Source organism: Misgurnus anguillicaudatus, chromosome 3 (genome assembly GCF_027580225.2).
Source record: "Misgurnus anguillicaudatus chromosome 3, ASM2758022v2, whole genome shotgun sequence".
NCBI classification, from domain to species: Eukaryota; Metazoa; Chordata; class Actinopteri; order Cypriniformes; family Cobitidae; genus Misgurnus; species Misgurnus anguillicaudatus.
Window position 1 is genome coordinate 12,266,199 of NC_073339.2, and position 18,828 is coordinate 12,285,026.

Consider the following 18,828-nt stretch of genomic DNA (forward strand, 5'->3'; position numbering starts at 1 on the left):
ACACCACTTGTGTCCCTGGCTTGTTTTGACTAATTATTTTATCAACAAAAAGACGCAAATAAATAGACATTTAGGCTAGTAGTCAACATGTGCTCTATTATTTTTTATTTTTAGAGTGAGATCGCCGTCTACCGGATGTAAACATATGAGCATCATAGTTCACTTCCACATTTTAGGCTCTGCTTTACATAAATCTCCCCTCAATGTTTTGTCAGTCCTGTTTTTTAACTTGCCTCATATATCCCTGCTATCTTAAAAAAAAAAACTTAGATGACTATACGTAAATGAGCAACCCTTACAAATGTGTATGCATAGAAAAGGTAAGGCTGAATAAGATTAAATAAATTAAAATGAAGGTCTCCATATCTGCTTTCCAAACGTTATGCGCATGCCATTGAACGGAGGCGTTGTGAGGGAGTTGCAGACACATCGCTCAGATTTCACAGAAGACTTGCTCAGAATATCTCCATTAATTGTTAACTGAGGCGAAAAATAAATATCGCGTCGGTTAATGTCTTAATCATCATACCCATAAGTGCAAGTGGAAAAGGCGTTGCCAGTATGCAATTACGCGTTATTTGTTGGATTACACAACTGGCTTGGAAAAATTGAAGTCAATTAAATTAGGGTGAGGAAAAAATGGAAAAAATCCATGAAAACTAAATGTTTAAGCATGCTGGCAAAAATTACCTTTAGGCAGTTCAGATACAAGACACACATTAATTAATATGGAAGGTTAAAAGACTAAAGCAGATAATAAATTAAGAATATTTCTTTGCCCACTATAGTCCATGCATAGATGCAACATCTATATGATACAAATTTACGCAGCAATATTTTGATAATAGAAAGAAAAATGTTAATTTATTTTAACGCAATGCTTTGAAAAATGTATAATTCAAAAGTATATATCGTAACCATATAGCTAAGAAACGCATTTAGCTGGAAAATATGTGAATGTAAATATTCTGAGATACAGTAACAAGCATAAAAGTTTGACTTCAGCTGTTCATTTCGCTATGATTTTAATCTTTAACATGGCCTTACTTACTTAGTCAATATTAAAGATATCAAGGTTTTATTTTCTCAGAATGTTCTTTCCATTAGGATGATTTGATGTAAAAAACGGTAAATTAAAAAAAGCTTGACAGGCAGGATCACATATAATATTTCCCATTTTTGCCATGTATTTTTAAATATCAATAATCCTTATTATATATTTTATTGTTATTGAGCACTAACATTAAACTGGTATAAAAACAGCGAGTATATTTTCCAAGCACAGGTTACTGTGAGTTTATCTAAGATCTGTAGTCTTTATTCATGTCGATTTAGAAGAAACAAAATAAAGTGAAAGGAAACAAGCCTGTTCAGTAGCTGTAAACTATCTATAGCCTAAGCTGAAATCCCCGCGTGTCTATCTGTGATCCAAAAGCCGCACGCGAGAGCGCGGTAAGTGGCGTCGCTCCGTTTTGTCCCGACTGCAAAGTGAATTAGAGGGTCTCTTGAACTTGTGAGAGTGCACGGGGTTTGAAAACGGTCAACATCTGTCAGGTGCGCCTGTTCTCGCTCTCCACCGCGTTTTCAACATAATTGGACGGGAAGGGAGGGGACGCTCGAGCAAGGGCTGCGTGAGGGAGAAGGGGATGTCACGCTCTCCTATTTTCAATTTTCAGACTTATTTCCGTATAATTTACACGTTGACACCGACACTTCGAGTGCTTATCAAGAGCATGATAAATGGATGAAGAAGGTTGCTTGCGCTTTGGAAAAGATGTGAGTTTGTCCACCTATGACCCTCACCATATCAACAATATAGTAAACGTGTGAGGCATCAGTTTTTAGTATCATAATGTGTTAAATCCAGGCTAAAGTCTCATAATCTAATTATGAGATTAGAAGCATAAAAGTTTCGATTATTTGATTATATTGAAATATCAAGGTTATATTGTCACACAATGTTCTACATTATGTAGGATGATGTTATGTAGAAAACAGTAAATCATAAAAAATAAAAAGGTTTTCACATGCACATATAGGCCTAGTCTTAGCAGTAAAATGCTACACTGGGGGAAGAACTGAGGAAAGGTGTGTTAAACTCATGAGGATCTCAAAGCAGCAATAACACAAGCCCCAAACAGCAGTAACCAAACACTGCAGTAGATATTACACTACAATTAAAAAGTCAATTAGCCACCTGGGTTATCAAATTTCTTGACATGGCCATACGACTGGGGCACATCAAAACATATAGCCTAGTTAACTTTATATTAGACGCATTTGATGGTAGGTTATGTGCTTTAAATACGAGAAATGCAATACATTTACATTTTATGCATCTGGCAAACGCTTTTATCCAAAGTGACTTACAAGATATACATGTTAATCAGCATATGTTCTTTGGGTTCAAAGCCATGGCCCATTCCATTGCCAACACAATGCTCCTCACTGAGCGATACAGTGCTAAGTATAATGGCAAGTAAAAGTGTGATGCTTTCAACAATACAAATAAAAGAAGAGGAAAAAAGAATACAAAAAAGCAAAGTAATACTATAACATCATCAAAGTAATACTATAACATTATCTGAGGTGTTTTGGGCACCAGCAAACACACATGCACACGCACGCACGCACGCACGCACACACACACACACACACACACACACACACACACACACACACACACACACACACACACACACACACACACAGTGTTTGTTGACCACTGTAAAAAAAATGCAGCATGAAGTTAAAACAACTTTGTTTTGAAAGTCATTTCAACCTACACTGTAAAGAATACGCTGTTTTTGTTAAATCAACATATATTTTATGTTACTGTAACTTTAAAAAATTAAGTTCAGCAATTTCAACTTGATTTTATAAGTTATGTCAACTTTTCACAAGCCAAAACTTAAAATAATAGGTTAAATTGACTCTCATGCTGCATTTTTTACAGTGTAACCTACTATTTCAAGTTTTGACTGATGTTGAAATTACTTTTAAAAACAATTTGAAATTGTTTTACTTAATTTAAGTTAAAGTAACATAAAAGTATTCAAATTTCAGTTATTATTTTGCTTTTCAAATCCCTTTTCAAACGCATATTGTCTGTAATAAAATGCTGTTTGTCCTGGTAATGGAGGACAGTTTAAATACTAATGCAAAAAAGTCACAGTGGTCATCAACAACTGTAGCAGATAAGCAGGAAAATCACAAGAAATCGACACAGAACGCTGCATTAGTAAACAGGTTTCAGAAATTATCTTTGGGAAATAAAGCCGAATATGCCCCTGCAGCAGAAGCCATGGGGAGCTGAAGGGAGCAAGGGTTGTTCAAGCTAAACTGTGGAGTGACAAAACACACAATACCCCCTTCTGCCATTTACCCAACCCATTGTTTATCAAGACACAAATCGTAAGTTGCACATTCAACTAGAAACTGTACCAGTATCTCAGGGTGCCGAGTTTATATAGTTTCTCCTACAAGAAGAAAGACTTTGTGAAATATTTAGTTACAATAACTTTTATATAGGGGGGCATACATAGATGAACAAATCAAGAAACAAAAAGTTAACATGTAACATAACAAAGCAAACATGTACAGACACTGTATTGCTTACTGACTGGCCCCAAAACCAAATTAGCAGCTCATTAGCAGATCAAAGGTTCCACAGATAAACACACACACACACACACACACACACACACACACACACACACACACACACACACTACAGCTATGATCGCTGTATGGTTTTACGCCTGTATGCGCACATCACCCTGCTGTTAGTGCAGGAATCTCTAAGCCCGCAGTCATCTCCCTCCACAGTCAGCTTCACAGGATCAGCTGAAGCTTCTAGAAACAACATGTTAGCGCGCCGCAGGGGCTAATGGTATCAAAGGCATTCTTTTAACAGCAGATGGTTTGCTAAGGCTGCCCGTTACAGTTGCTGTCAGCTCGATGGGCATAGGTAAAACCCAAATGCATCATTCTTCGCTTGAGCTTCACTTTATTTAAGGAGAACCCAAGTGCGAGTTTTGTGGCCCTTGCTCACATGGCGAACTGAAAGAAAGACTGACGTTGCTATGCATCAGTAAGGAGAAAAGAGGCATCTCTAGTTAACCACTTGGCAGCTGGGCCTTGGCAGCTGATGTACTTTTGGTGACTCGTTGCATGAGGTCTTATTATGGATGAAATAAGAACTCCTCAGATGGAGAAACAGCAAATAAGATAAAAGTATGAAGTAACGTTTCTTTGGTAAAAAACATATCAAAGAAGTCTCATATCAATATTCCATTTCCGAGAGCCATAGCATGTTATTACCCATAATCCCTCTGTAATCCGTGTACAAGGGTCACCCGTCCTCGTCCAAACAGCTACAATCTCATTACGCCTCAAATAAAACTTTCCTATTTATCTACAGATTTCAAATGAAACTAATAAGGCTCTAATATACCCCTCCTACCCCTCCCTTCCCTCTCCGCCATTCCAGAACCCTAATTATATTTCTCCTTATCTGAAAGCAATCAGTGATTGTGTGTGCCACGGTACGAAACGTGCTGACAATACCAGCCAATGGCGCAAGTGCCGCTGCAGCTGGGCTAATTAAATTAAATGCGATGCTGCCCTGGCACTGCGACGCTCAGCGAGAGAGAAATGAGCCACGGCAATAATGAGGCGAGTAAGGAGGAGGGACATATGGAGACACTTCCACAGATCTGGAGACGTAAAAGTTTTTGTTGGTAAAAGGTGTATTTAAAATATGCCACATGACCTAAATATAAATTCTAATGTATATGAAGGTAACATAAGACACAGAGGAGTCAAAATGTCAGAGAGAGCATTAAGAATTTGGGAATGAAAATTCTTTACCTGTTATTTTAGGATAAGTGCTAATTAAATTCAAGTGAGGATGTTTTGTTTTGTCTATGTCTTATGTGTTTGGTTTCGAATTAAACATACTGTAAAAAATAATACAGTTTTTTACAGACGCTAGGACACATTTCTCAATACTTAGGTCACTTTTGCAAAACTCTTCACACAGCACAACAGAAGTCTATGTGGGGTAAACTGAGGATCAATTATCATTGCTTTGGCACAAAATGCATTCAATAACTACATCCCTCAAATTTCACGAATTCTTTTCTCACTCAGACACAACAACTGCCAAAACTCTTTATACGTACAGGCCAATTTGCACATGCTTACATACTGTTTTCAAAATTGTTAAACTTATGTTCAAAACAATAACATAATACAACACTGAATAAGACAGCAATTTGCTACATTTCTACAGTAATATTGTAATGAAATATATTTTAAATCTTAAAAATAAATGCTTTAAAAATAAATATTTTAAAAACTTGGAGAAGACCAAGTAGATTAGCGTTACTATTGTATCTGTATCAGTGGATGGTTTGTATACAAATTCTTGTATTTTGGAATGACTCTACATAAACTACATAAAATATTGAAGAATTCTGCATCATGTCTGAATTATTCAACATATATTGCAGTGAATTATAAACAGAGATGTGTTCTTGTTGTGTTTTTTGGTCTTTGTTTTGTGGGTGACAAAGTGTGTTTGTCGGCTGTCAACCTTTGCTAAGTGTTCTTGAAGAATGATTTGATTTGAGACCTTAATAAAGTGTTTTGATATTTGCTGTGCATTTTTAATGTAAAATGAACTGCTTTGCCAAGCTGAAAGTTGGTTAGGAGAACTGTGTGAAGAGTTTTGCAAAAGTGACCTAAGTATTGAGAAATGTGTCCTAGCGTCTGAAAAACTGTAATATATCAACTTATATTTTTATGTTACTTTAACTTAAAACTTAAGTTAAAAAAACTTGTTTTTCTAAGTTATGTCAACTTATCACAAGTCAAAACTTAAAAAGGTAGGTTGATTGACTTGAATAATTAAGTGGTTTAAACTTCATGCTGCATTTTTTAAAGTGCAGAATTAGGAAATTTGAAAAAAGTTGACAAACAAGTGCAAAATAGAAATGCTAAGAATTTTTCTAAATGTTTCGGATTCATTACAGCATTCAGAATTTGTGACATAATAACTCTGTATAAAAGTTAATTTAATTAAAATTTCATTAAAACAAAAAGAAGATGCTCTCTGATATTTAAAAACATGCTGGTATAACAGCTCATCTTGCATATTGTCGCCGTCTTTCCAAATTATTATTGGTCACCTTTTATGTATGCCACTGGGTTTAGCAAATATTTAACCAATAAAAAGTATTATCAAGTGCTTGTCAACGTAGACAATACATTGTTTTATTTGTTTCTTAATAAAGAGTGAATTTGAACATACAAGCTTTCGGAAGGACAGCAACGGTATGAAAGCTCATTCCAAACACTAAATAAAAAATCTAAAAATAAATTCTAAAACTGCAAAAAAATTTAATTTCTTAAAAATGCGAAAGAGGACCACAGTCACAGGTTGTTTATGACTTGGACCTCAATGCATCTAAAACAAAATAAAAAATTAGGAAAACTAAACTAGTTTTTCAAGTCCTCCTGCAGAGAAGAAACAGCTGACTGTTAAACAGCGTGCAGTGAAACGCAGCCAGCAGCAGCAGGGATGAATTCTGGTAACCGTGTGTAAAGCTGCTAATCTTATTTAACCCTGCCCTGTAAAGCTAGCAAATTAGACCCGACATGTTAACCACACTCATAAAACAATGTTTAGCCTCAAATGTCAGACCTCAGGGGGAGCCTCTGACCTCTTGTTTCTTTCCTTCTTATAGCATTCTTTGAATCTTTCAAACATTTTTACATTTCGCAGACTTTCCTTTGCTTTAATTTTCACCCTTTCTTGCTACATCTCAACCACTTTACCCATAATCCTCCCATGGGTGCATTAGTCGCCCTTCTCCCCTCCCACCCCTTCGTTCTCTATTCTTCTCAACCAGTAAGAGTGGAACTTTCACTGGACCTCTTTCTTTGCTTCTCTGGCAGAAAGGGCAGGGAGGAGATGACCAGACCCCCTGTCTGACGGTAGTTTGGGCCCTGATCGGATCACAGCAGGGCTAAGTGTGAGCCGCTCAGCGGGACAGCCCCTCTTCAAACTGCCCTCCTCTTCCTTTTCCTCCTTTAGCCTCCAAACCTTCAAAATGAGGTCATCCAGGCTGATGCCCAACGGTGCTCAAAGCCAACCTTATACTACCTGGCCTTTCCTTCTCTTTGTTATGTCTCTGTTGATCTCTCTCTCTCTCTCTCTCTCTCTCTCTCAGAAGTGATTTCCTTAGCTCTAAGATGTTTACAAGTATAAAAACAGAACAACGTGTTTAATCTAACATACAATACATTTAGAAAACAAACTAAGGTGTGTGAAATTATAAAACAAATTTAATATTTGTAAGATGAACATTAGCACCATACTAACTAAATATAAAGTCATATTACATTCAATACAACTCACATTACAGTATAGTATAACGAAAATGTATACAATTTAATAATCTGCTGTATATGCCTGGTTAGAGATAATGTGGGAAGGGCAACTTTTAAAGCCCACTAATCCATGTTCCTGCACTTGTTGCTTCTAACATCTTAAAACACACACATTTAACCAAATATCTTCAGCAAAAAGACACAACCACACCTGAATTTTAGCATGACCAGATCTGCCTGTATACAAATCCCAACATAAAGCAAACTCATAGCTGCCGCCTTCTCCCTGACATTTCTCCTTCTTCCTTCCTTTAGTGATGTCAGTCCACAATTAACCTTTCCCCAGAAGAGGTCTACTTACAAACCCCTTTTCTCCCCACGACTTTCCCAGCATCCCGTGACCCACCTTCGAGAGAAATCCATGCCCCATACCTGCTGCCCTTTGAGGAGGGGGGCAAGAGGAAGGAGAGAGATCCTTTGTGCTTCTCTTTTTCTCCATTGGAGACAGAGGGGTGGGGACCCTCTATTCGTCCCCCCCAAATACGCTCCTCATCCTCAGCTTCGTCTCAAAACGTTTTGTTCGTTCTGCCCGGAGAGCCACGGAGGCAGGGGGAAGAGAGGTGCGGTAACCCAGCACGGTACGCTCTTACTCAGCTTGCCTGCTCGCTGCCCTGGTACTCACAAACTAAGCTGGTTCAGTCCGGGCCCCGGCCTCTTTAGGCAATAGAGTGGTTTATTTAATTTGCCGCTATAATGGAGAACTCTGAATGAGGCACCGGGGAAAAACGGCGAGAGATGGGAGAATGCAGGGCGGGCGCGAAGCAAAAGGGGAAAAAGGAAGAGAGGGAGAGAGAGAGAGAGAGGTGCGAAACGTAAAAGAGAGAGAGAGAAAACAAAAGCTAAAAGCTACCACTATTTTGATTCACCCACCCCTTTTTTTAAAAATTACTTCCAAAGTGTGATATCTATTGTATGGGGAATAATGCGGAACAATTCAAGCGGGGGTCTTGGCAATATTCAAAGGGGCTTATTCAGGGCTTGCTCTACATTCAGGCCCAGAACACTCCCATACAAGTCCGTACGGTGGGCACTATAGCGCTCATTGTGAGGGCAGTGTAAACAAAAAGGCGCCCTGGAGCACAGTGGGATGTGGGAAAAAGAGAGCAGCTTTATTCCCCAGAGGTCCGGCATTATTATGGGGTTAGAGCGTGTTGGCTTTGTATGGTTAGGGTCCGGCCCTTTGTCACGGAAGCATTAGATTGCAGGAACAGGTAGAGTATTTAAACAGAGGCGAGTTACAGGAGATTCATATTTCAGAGATGTTTGTGGTGGAGTTCAGATGCAAAACCCTCTGCGTGTGACATGTTTTGAAATTAGCATTTTTTATGAGGCTCTTATGTTTATGTTTACGGCTACTTCTCTTCCGTGGGGCGCGAATTCAAAATACATGTTCGGAGTGTCATGTGTGTTGCTCGTCATGTCAAAATATGTGATCGTTGTGTCATGATATCCATGTTCATCATGCGTAATGTCAAAATACATGTCTGCTGCACATTCATGGAAAGGGTTTATGATAAAAGAAATGCTCACATTCACAAAATCGCAGATCCGTACAGATCACGACCCACGGTTCGGCTCGCATGCGATTCGTGGATTAATACACAAATTTAAATGGGGAAAGTTTATCATTGCACGTGTTTCAAAGGCTTGGAAATGTTAACATTCAAGTGATTTTAAACAATTTAACCACAAAAAGGGGCTAAAGTGAGCAGCTTTCTGTACGCACCGACGCACGTGCGGTTGTATGTGTCCGGTCCAGCTCCAGTCAGTGTGTGATCATCTCTACGCGCTTCAAAGATCAGAAATCTTGATGTATAATCTTTAGCGAGAATTGCGCTTATGTGTCTCATATTGTGGTCCATTATTTGGCGAATAAAGCAATGAAAAACAACGTAACGATTTTTTTGTGGGGCGACTGTTTATGCTGCGCTGTTTGGAATTTGCCCCTCCATCTGTACACACACGGAGAGACGCGTTTTAAAAAGCTAGCGAACATAAAATCTTTCTGTTCTTGACAGGACACATACATACAAAATGATCTCACAGTATTCTCTTTCTAATAAAAACATTTGTTTATGTCTTAAGTGTATGTATAGATTAGAGTAAGAAACCAGTCTAATTTTAGACCTTACTTAATGTGCAACTTTGTTGTTTTTATAAATGTCTGGCATTTCTTTAGTTGTTATTAGATTTTTCCCACACCTTTTTTTGCTAATCCGAAAAAATTATCCGATCCGTGCCTCAAAAACCATATGATGATCCGAACCATGAGTTTTGTAATACGTCACACCCCTACTAGTAAGACACTAACTTAACACTAAACTCTGATTACACATGAGATTAAACAAGTATCTGGAAAACGCGAGTGTCTCTTTTATCATAAACCCCTTTGAAGTGTCTGCAACATTGCTTAGCATCATGCGCCCTCAAAAAAGAAGTCACCGGCCGCCACTATGGCAATGAAAAGGTTATTAGTCAGTTATTGAAATGCCTTATTTTCACAAATGTCACTTTAGTCATTTCATTGGTATTTAACAAATTTGGGTGATTATCATGAAATCCAGATTTAGAAGGTGTCCAGATTTAGAATTTTTAAAAAGCCCTTGAATCCAATTTTTTTTGCACATATAAGATGAAGGTCTGAACTTAATAACCATCATTTTTAGGATTTAAAAAATATTTAATATTTAAATATTTGAAAAATATATATTTCTTATAGAATTATTTAATTTAATTTAATTTAATTTAATTTAATTTAATTTAATTTAATTTAATTTAATTTAATTTAATTTAATTTAATTTAATTTAATTTAATTTAATTTAATTTAATTTAATTTAATTTAATTTTTATTTTTATTTTTATTTTTATTTTAGATTATCATTATCAAAAATTATCATTACCGCAACATGATTTTACATTAAATATATGCATTCACAAACTCATGTTTCGGTTATGAGAACTAAAAAGTTGTCTAGGTACTATGACAAACAAAATTTCAACTTTTATCTGGAGAGAAAAAATAAGCACTGCTTACCTGGTAGCCATCTTGAACAAAATTACAAATTTGTTTGTAACTGAATGCTTCTTATTTTGATAGCATTTACTTTTTTTATCAAAATGTTTTATGACACCTAATAAGTCTAATTTCGCGAGAATCACCCATTTGGACTTTCGCTGCAAAACCCTTTAAGTGCATGCAAGCTTTTTGGCAAAAATCTCCACTTCTAAAAGATTCCAGTCATTTTTTAAATCTCTTGCATAAATCTGGTCATTATCCTAACGTTGTGGCGTTTAAAGGTATTTCTCAAGTTTGACCAGGGTGGCATTCAGTAGATTTTGCATCTGAGCACTTGTTTTTTGGGTTATAGACTCCATATACAGTACCGTGTATGAGGAAGAGGGTAAACTGGGCAGAAATGGCTCAAGTTTACATATGCATTCTGATAGAAACTTTTATTCAAAGCAACTTGCATTCAAGGTATATATTTTATCATCTGTGTTCCCTTGGATTTTAAGTATGTTTTTAACTATACATAGACTGTCAGAAAAAATGGTCAAAAAATGGTCCCAAGCTGTCACTGAGGGGACAGTACCTTTTAAAAAGGTCCTTATATGTGCTAAACCATTAAGATACCATTATGTATACATTTATGTACCTTTAAAGTGCCAATTACATTTTTTTATTAGAAAAACTTGATACCGCCCCAGTGACAGCTACAGGTCATTTTTTGACCACCTTTTCTGACAGCATATCAAGGGCAGAGGAGCGATCATAATTGATTCTGGTCAAGCAGACCACATAAAACACATCAGATAGATACGAAATTGTGACATTGAAGCTTTAGCTGTTTTGTGCTTTCTGAAAGGCTGTAGCCCTCCTGATTACGGCCTGTTTCTACAGATAGAAGCCCTTCATTCACATTTGCCTGCATACGCAGCACTCCGAGGCCCGAGCATCTCATTCATACGACTGCACCTGAGAGACACACTCGCTGTTTACACAAGATTATATTCCCCATGCTCAACACATATACAAACACACGCAGGCAGTCATCGCGAGCGCTGAACAAACAGTCCCTGTGTACATAGACAAGCAGACATATCGTTATGCCACATAATAGAGACGGGCCTTGAAAATCTGAAGTCTGTCTGTCTGGGACGTCAATCAAAACACCTTATACAACAAGAGGAGTGTTTGCATACACTCAGCTTCTGTTCAGATGAGGAGATGATTTCATTAAAAAAGATTTCGAGTGCTGATAATATGCAGGATAAACACCTGACAGAGGTGCGTTTTAAGTGTACTTTTTCATAACTGAAGACTGGCTCTTAAAAACTCATTTTAAATGACCAAAACTTTCAACCGCCTCAAAAAGCATAAAAACATAAATTGTGCAAATGCTGGGTTGTTTCAACTTATGGTTGGGATCTCACGAATTTCCGTTGCATAGTCAAGGAATTTTTTGCTAATTTTTCGCATTTTCACGGATCTCCGCATTTTTCCGTGGTCACGGATTGGTTACTCAACTGTTTTCTTTCCATTGATGCAAAAAATTCTGTGACTATCCCACAGAACTTTGTGTGAGATCATGTTGCATATGGACAAACCCAACTGCTCAGTTAAATTAACCTAGAAAATTTCTATATGTTAAGCACAGTGCTTGGGTTTGTCCATATTACACCCAACCATGGGTTGAAACAACCCAGCATTTTTGATAGAGTAGGCCTACATTTTTTCAACCCAGAATTGGGTCAGAATGGATGAAACCAGCTGTGGGGTTAAATTACCCCAGAAAATGTTTATATTTGACCCAACAATGGGTTGAATCACTCAGCATTTTAGGTTAAAACAACACGTTTGGTACTTCCTTTGGCTTTAATTATATAGCACATTTTATTAAGTGAGAGTTGACCAAAGTGCTTAACATTCCGAACAAACGTTTTATATTTGAAAAATCTGGAAAAAAAATTCACGAAGAATAAAAAACCAAATCCACGACTTATTGGGCCATTGACAATCCCTCCAAGAGTTGGTATTTAAGCATGAATTTAAAAGCAGCAAATGAAGGTGCCGTTTCCAAAGTGATGGACCTGCAAAAAGTTTCGTCACCACGATACTTTTTTATCTGAAATGATGATAGCATTTATACAAACCCGGATGTAAGTCAACTCACTGCTTTGTGTGAGTGCAACCATAGATATGTATAATAAAGGCTAGATGTCTTATGGTGGAGTCTCTAATGTCATCACTGGCAGCCATCTTGTCTCAGGCAGCTCGCTCACTTGTAGCATTGTGTTTTAACGGTGCATGTTCTTGTAAATAATTACAACTTGCTCAATTATCTACCAATTTTCAAATGGTTTGGTTTCTTACAAACGTTATTAACGCGGCTAATTCTGGAGGCTTGAACATTTTTCATGAACGGTATTCATAAGAATGCAGTGTCATGGGTACATCTCTGACATACCTACAAACCAACAAACCAAACAGTTTGAAAATCGGTAGAAAATTTAGCAAGTTATGGTTATTTAAAGGTACATGCACCATTAAAACACAATGCTACGAGTGAGCGAGCTGACTGAGACAAGATGGCTGCCAGGTGCGGACGTCGACCACCATTGGCCAGTTCCCCCGGGCGAGACATCTAGCCTTTATTATACATATCTATGGGTGCAACAACTCAAGTGAGATAGCTAGGGGTAAGATTATGTAATGCTTAAAAAAACAAATATTTTGAAATAATGTTAAAGTTTAAAGGTATAGCGGAAGATTTTATTTTTCCGAGTGGATCATCTAGACTATTGGTCATCCCAGTTGTCAATCATTCTGATGATATGTTGACGTAAGGCCGTCGTATGTGCTCGTCCCTAGGTTCGCTTTCTGCACATGAGTACTTTCAGGTGTATATGTGTGGTGGGCTACAGTTTTAACCATTCATTGAAGCTCGCATTCTCACAGTGTTTTTTCAAAATGTCTGAGGGTCGCAAGAGAAAAAGTGTCTACAAATTGTATGACAAGAAGAAAAAGGCCTCTGAAGAAAGAAACAAGACCAGAGTGTTTTTGGGAGACTATTTTACACACTGGGGTGCGCTAAAAGCACAGGTTGGGCTTCACGCGAAGTTTCTACTCGACAGGTAAAATTTGTCATGCTATTTGGAGAAATCCATTTAAAATCACTGCTAGTAAAAGTTGATGTAAGCTATGATTAGCGATGCTAGCCCTGGCACAAGTCACAAACTGCGCAGACACGGTAAACATGCCGACAGCAACTTGTAAACAGAGCGAAGAGAAGAACAAGGCTCCTGCATGCTCTCTCACTCTCTCTCGCACACATGCGTTCCCTCTCTGGAGAGTGTTGCGCATGTGCATTTTTTTTAAAGGTGGAGGGGCGGTTCTTTTCCAAAATTCTGGAAAATCTTACGCTATACCTTTAACTGTAACCACTATTAATTGATACGAGCCAAAATCCTGGAGCAGCCATGGAGCATTTTGGACCAGCTGATGACGCTCCATAGAAGAATGGTTACTCACATAATAGAGCGAATTATAATATAGGTTTGTCCCTTTATGACCCAATTTTTAAAGTGTAGACCTCATACAAACACAGTTTTGGGAACCCTTATGAAAATTCTCATTTCTAGCTTAAATCAAATCATAACAAAACACCAGAACACCACAATCGTCTGGGGGTGGCAGACTGTAATTTTAGGATGGAAACGCAATGAATTCTGTTATTCAATATAAAGTGTAATAAATGTTTACATGCAAGTCAAACCCTCATGTGAGATTTCACAATCACCTTTATTAAAACATTTAAATTAAATGAAATTTCTGGCTTCTGTAGGATGGATGGTCATATCCAGATATAGACGGTATTGTCTCATCCCGTATCCTGCTGGAAAAGAAATACTGATATACAGTATTAACTCTGTATACAACCATCTATAGCTCGCTTCCTACAATAAAAATATAATTGTAAAATATACAAAAATAATTAATACTGCACTTAAAATAGGCAATATATTGTTACTTTGTATTGCTTTGGCACAATAGGTTGATCGTTGTGCTGATAAAGGTCTAAACCAGAGGCACAAAAGGGGGAAAGAGGTCACTCGTCAAAACAAGCCAGGATGTTTTCCTCTTACAGAATGGATTACGCAGGCAGATCTATACAGGTTACCAGCAGCCGACATCAGAACTAGAGCCTGAACAAAACATAGCGTGTTAAACATAGTGCTGTCACAGCACATAGAGACAAACACAAAGAGAGAGCGAGCGAGCGAGAAAGATCTCTGTCAACTATCAGAGTAAATGGTTCAGCACAGATAGAAAAAACGCTATGGTCAGTCATTACAACACCAACACTGCCAATGATTTGTTCATTTTTTATGTGTAAAACTTGTGTGTAAAAGAAAGATAGATAGATAGATAGATAGATAGATAGATAGATAGATAGATAGATAGATAGATAGATAGATAGATAGATAGATAGATAGATAGATAGATAGATAGATAGATAGATAGATAGATAGATAGATAGATAGATAGATAGATAGATAGATAGATAGATAGATGCAAATATTTTTGTCTTTATTGATTTTTATATGCTTCCCGCTTCCTCCGTGACAAAAACATTTCAGCAAATTTTAAGCACTGTTTCATGTGATTTTTAAGCACTGTTTCGTTACTCCTCCCTCCCCGCTGTTCCTTGCTCGTAGTTAATTAACTTGAAAGTGCAAGTAATTAGCTGGAGACGCTCAATGATTCACGCGCTGTCCCTCCTGTTAAACACCTTGCGAGAGCAACGCATCCCATACAGACTAACACCAAGAGAGATAGAATCAGACCTGTCTAATAAAGAAAAGGTATAGAGACCTGACTGATGAAAAGATCACAGCTTTGACAGAAAGACAAAAGTCCAGAAAGATAAATAGTCTGAACAGCATGTTGAAATTAAAGAAGCAAAAGCAGATTTAATTGGAAAGACGGTCCACAAACGAATGGCTAAATAGGATCTTCACTTTTGTTCTGTATAGACGGTTTCAGCAGTAACAACATAAGCAAATGGCTTTCGTGGAACACACGTAACTTTCGGTAAACTCTGCAAAGAATCAATAACAATAGAGTCCTTTTAGAGTAGTTTATTCCTGATAACAAGCAAAACAGAAGTAGATTACCTTAGTTCAAATCATTGCTAAAGCATATCAAAAACTACACTGAGCTAACATTACTGTGTAAAATGTGTACTATATAATGTATACAATCTTAACTACAGACAGAGCAGCTCAAACGTTCCTTCACACCGCAAAAAAATGACTTTATTACTTAGTATTTTTGTTTTGTTTTCCGTACAAATATCTAAAAATTCTTAAAACAAGATGTATTTTCTTAACGAGTAAAATTAACTAAAAAAAATCTAGTTTTAGACAAAAATGGGTAGCACTTTATTTTAAAGTATGTGTACTTACTTTGTACATACATGGTAAAGATGTTGTACTTACAGACAAATGTGTGGCACTTACTTTTGAGTATCTACATGGTAATTAAAGGTTATAATTGCTGTACTTACCAGTGGTACATACTTGATAGTTATTATGTAACTCTAGGGGCCCTATTTTAACGATCTAAGCCCATTGTCTAAAGCGCACAGGGCAACTTCTAAATGGGGATGTCCGACTCCACTTTTGCTAATTTAACGACGGGAAAAATGGTTTGTGCGGCGAGCGCATGGTCGAAAAGGGTTGGTCCTATTGTAATGAGAGTATTTTGGGCGTAACGTGCAATAAACAAAAATCGTTTTCTTTTAGTCATGGAAGTAAAAAAGTAGGCTTGTAATTGCTTTAAATGTATGGCTATCCAATATCATCAAAAAAATAATTTACAAGTATGTAAGATAAGGTTTGTACTCTAAAAATACTTTATTTGTAACAAACAGGAGATAAAGAATTTACAAACAGCTCTTTGCACGGACAGCGTTTTTTAAGCAATGAGTTTTTTTAAGCATAACTTAAAAATGTTTCTCATCTCACTATATCCACAGGTACAGAGTCATCATATACAATAAATTTGTGAGGTAGCATTAAAAAAAACATTTAAAAACAGATGCATTTGTTTAAAGTAAAGCATTTATTTACTTACCAGGCTTCAGGTGAAGCAGCTCTTTGTGCCTTCTAACGTCTCATAATTACTCCTCATTTATGTCCAAGAGACTCAATAATAATCTTTTACATTCAATCCTTTAATCTTTCATATTTAAAAAAAGTTTTTGTGCTGCTGCGCATTCATGTACTATGTGATAAGCAAACCCGCGTTGTCCTCCCGTTTATAGGCGCATATTACTAATGCACTCTTTAAATAACAAAAACATATTGCGCCATTGACTTTAGACTTTAGACCAGGTTTTTGTTGGTCAATGGCGTAGTCTATTTTAGTTGCCTCAAAATAGCAACGCGCCAACAATGTGCCTGAACACACCTCGTTTTCAGACCAGAACGCCCATGGGCGCAAAAGGGGGTGCAAATGCATTTGCTATTTAAACAACGTGGCGCTAAACGTGAAAATTATAATTGCGCAGGGTGGAAACTAGCGAAAGACACTGCGTCGTGCATTGCGCCGGGTGTAAGATAGAGCCCTAGGTGGGTAATACCAGATACATACTTTGATACTTATAGTGTAGGTCTTCTGTAACTAACAAGAAACACTACTGTACTTACAAATAAATGTACAATATAAGTCTTTAGTACTTACAGGCAACTGTGGGTTAATGACAGGTACTTATAGTGTATGTATAAAAAACACTACTGTACTTACAAATGTATGTACATGGTAAGTGTATAGTACTTACAGGCCAGTGTAATTAATGGCATGTACTTATAGTGTACGTATATGATAACTAATAACAAACATTATTGATGTGCCATTATTGAGTTAACATACACTATATGTGCTGGTCATTAATGTACACTGGCATGTATGTACTATACACCTACCCAGGGTTCCCATACCTTAGTTAACTTCAAATTCAAGGACCTTTTAAAGGACTTTCCAGGTCCAATACCCTCAAATTCAAGGACTAAATGTGGGGACACATTTCAAGTGAGAGCAAGGTTACACTGTGTTACCTTTTAAGATACATTGTTACAGTTCCCTTTCGAGGGAACTCGCATTGCATCACTGCTGTGACACTTTGGGGACGCCTCCAGGGGTAAGTGTGTCTGAATGTGTATCAAATTCAACTAATGGTGAGGCATAACGACAAAGACAGGGTGATGTGGGAGCCAGGAAGTGTATCGCTATCTGAAATATTGCCAAAGACGGCGTTACAGGGATGCAAGAAGTATGGCAAGGGAGACGCAGTGTCTCGTTCCCTTCTCAGCGAACAACAGTTACATACGTAACCCGAGACGTTTTCATGTATCAAACACAACTATGCAAAAAAGCATCAACATTCGCATAGATAAGATATAAGCATTTCGAACTGTTTAGCATGTGTGCTTAAAAAGTCTAGAATTTTTATGATATTATCCTACACTACACAGGAAATACTATGGATTTTTTTATTCTGAAAACTTCTTTCATAAAATAGATTCAAGCACTTTCAATAACCTGTATCTATGTATGTATATTTTCAAAAACTTCCCAGGGCCTTTAATTTTTCTCCCCAGATTCACAAACTTTCAAGGATTTCAAGGACCCGTGGAAACCCTGCCTACCATGTACATCCAATTTGTAAGTACAGTAGTGTTTGTTATTAGTTATCATATATGTACACTATAAGTACCTGCCATTAACCCACAGTTGCCTGCAAGTACATAAAGACTTATATTGTACATTTATTTGTAAGTACAGTAGTGTTTCTTGTTAGTTACAGAAGACCTACACTATAATTATGTATCTGGTTTTACCCAGTACTTACCTAGAGTTACATAATAACTATCAGGTATGTGCCATTGGTAAGTACAGTAATGATACCGTTCAATTACCACGTAAATACTCAAAAGTAAGAACCACACATTTGTCTGTAAGTACAACATATTTACCATATATGTACAAGGTAAGTACACCTACTTCAAAATAAAGTGCAACCCAAAAAATATACAATTTAAGTGATCTGTGCTCAAAACAAGCAAAAAAATCTGCCAATGGAGTGAGAAAATTTTTCTTGAATTAAGTGTTTAAGAAAAAAGTAAACTTATTTTAAGATTTTTTTCTTACCCCATTGGCAGATTTGCTTGTTTTAAGCACACATTTACTAAAATTGTATATTTTTTGTCTAAAAACCGCGAATGTGTTCATTTGTTATGTAGAGTGGAAAGGTAAAAGTAACCAAGCAGATTTTAAAACAGACAAAGATGACCCACGGGCCAGA

The 18,828-nt window shown here is 37.1% G+C and overlaps 1 long non-coding RNA gene across 2 annotated transcripts in view; it reads right to left on the minus strand.

Moving 5' to 3' along the window:
* LOC129444199 (uncharacterized) overlaps positions 1 to 18,828 on the minus strand; it is a 138,836-nt gene that overhangs the window by 19,833 nt on the left and 100,175 nt on the right. The gene's annotated exons all lie outside the window — the stretch shown is intronic.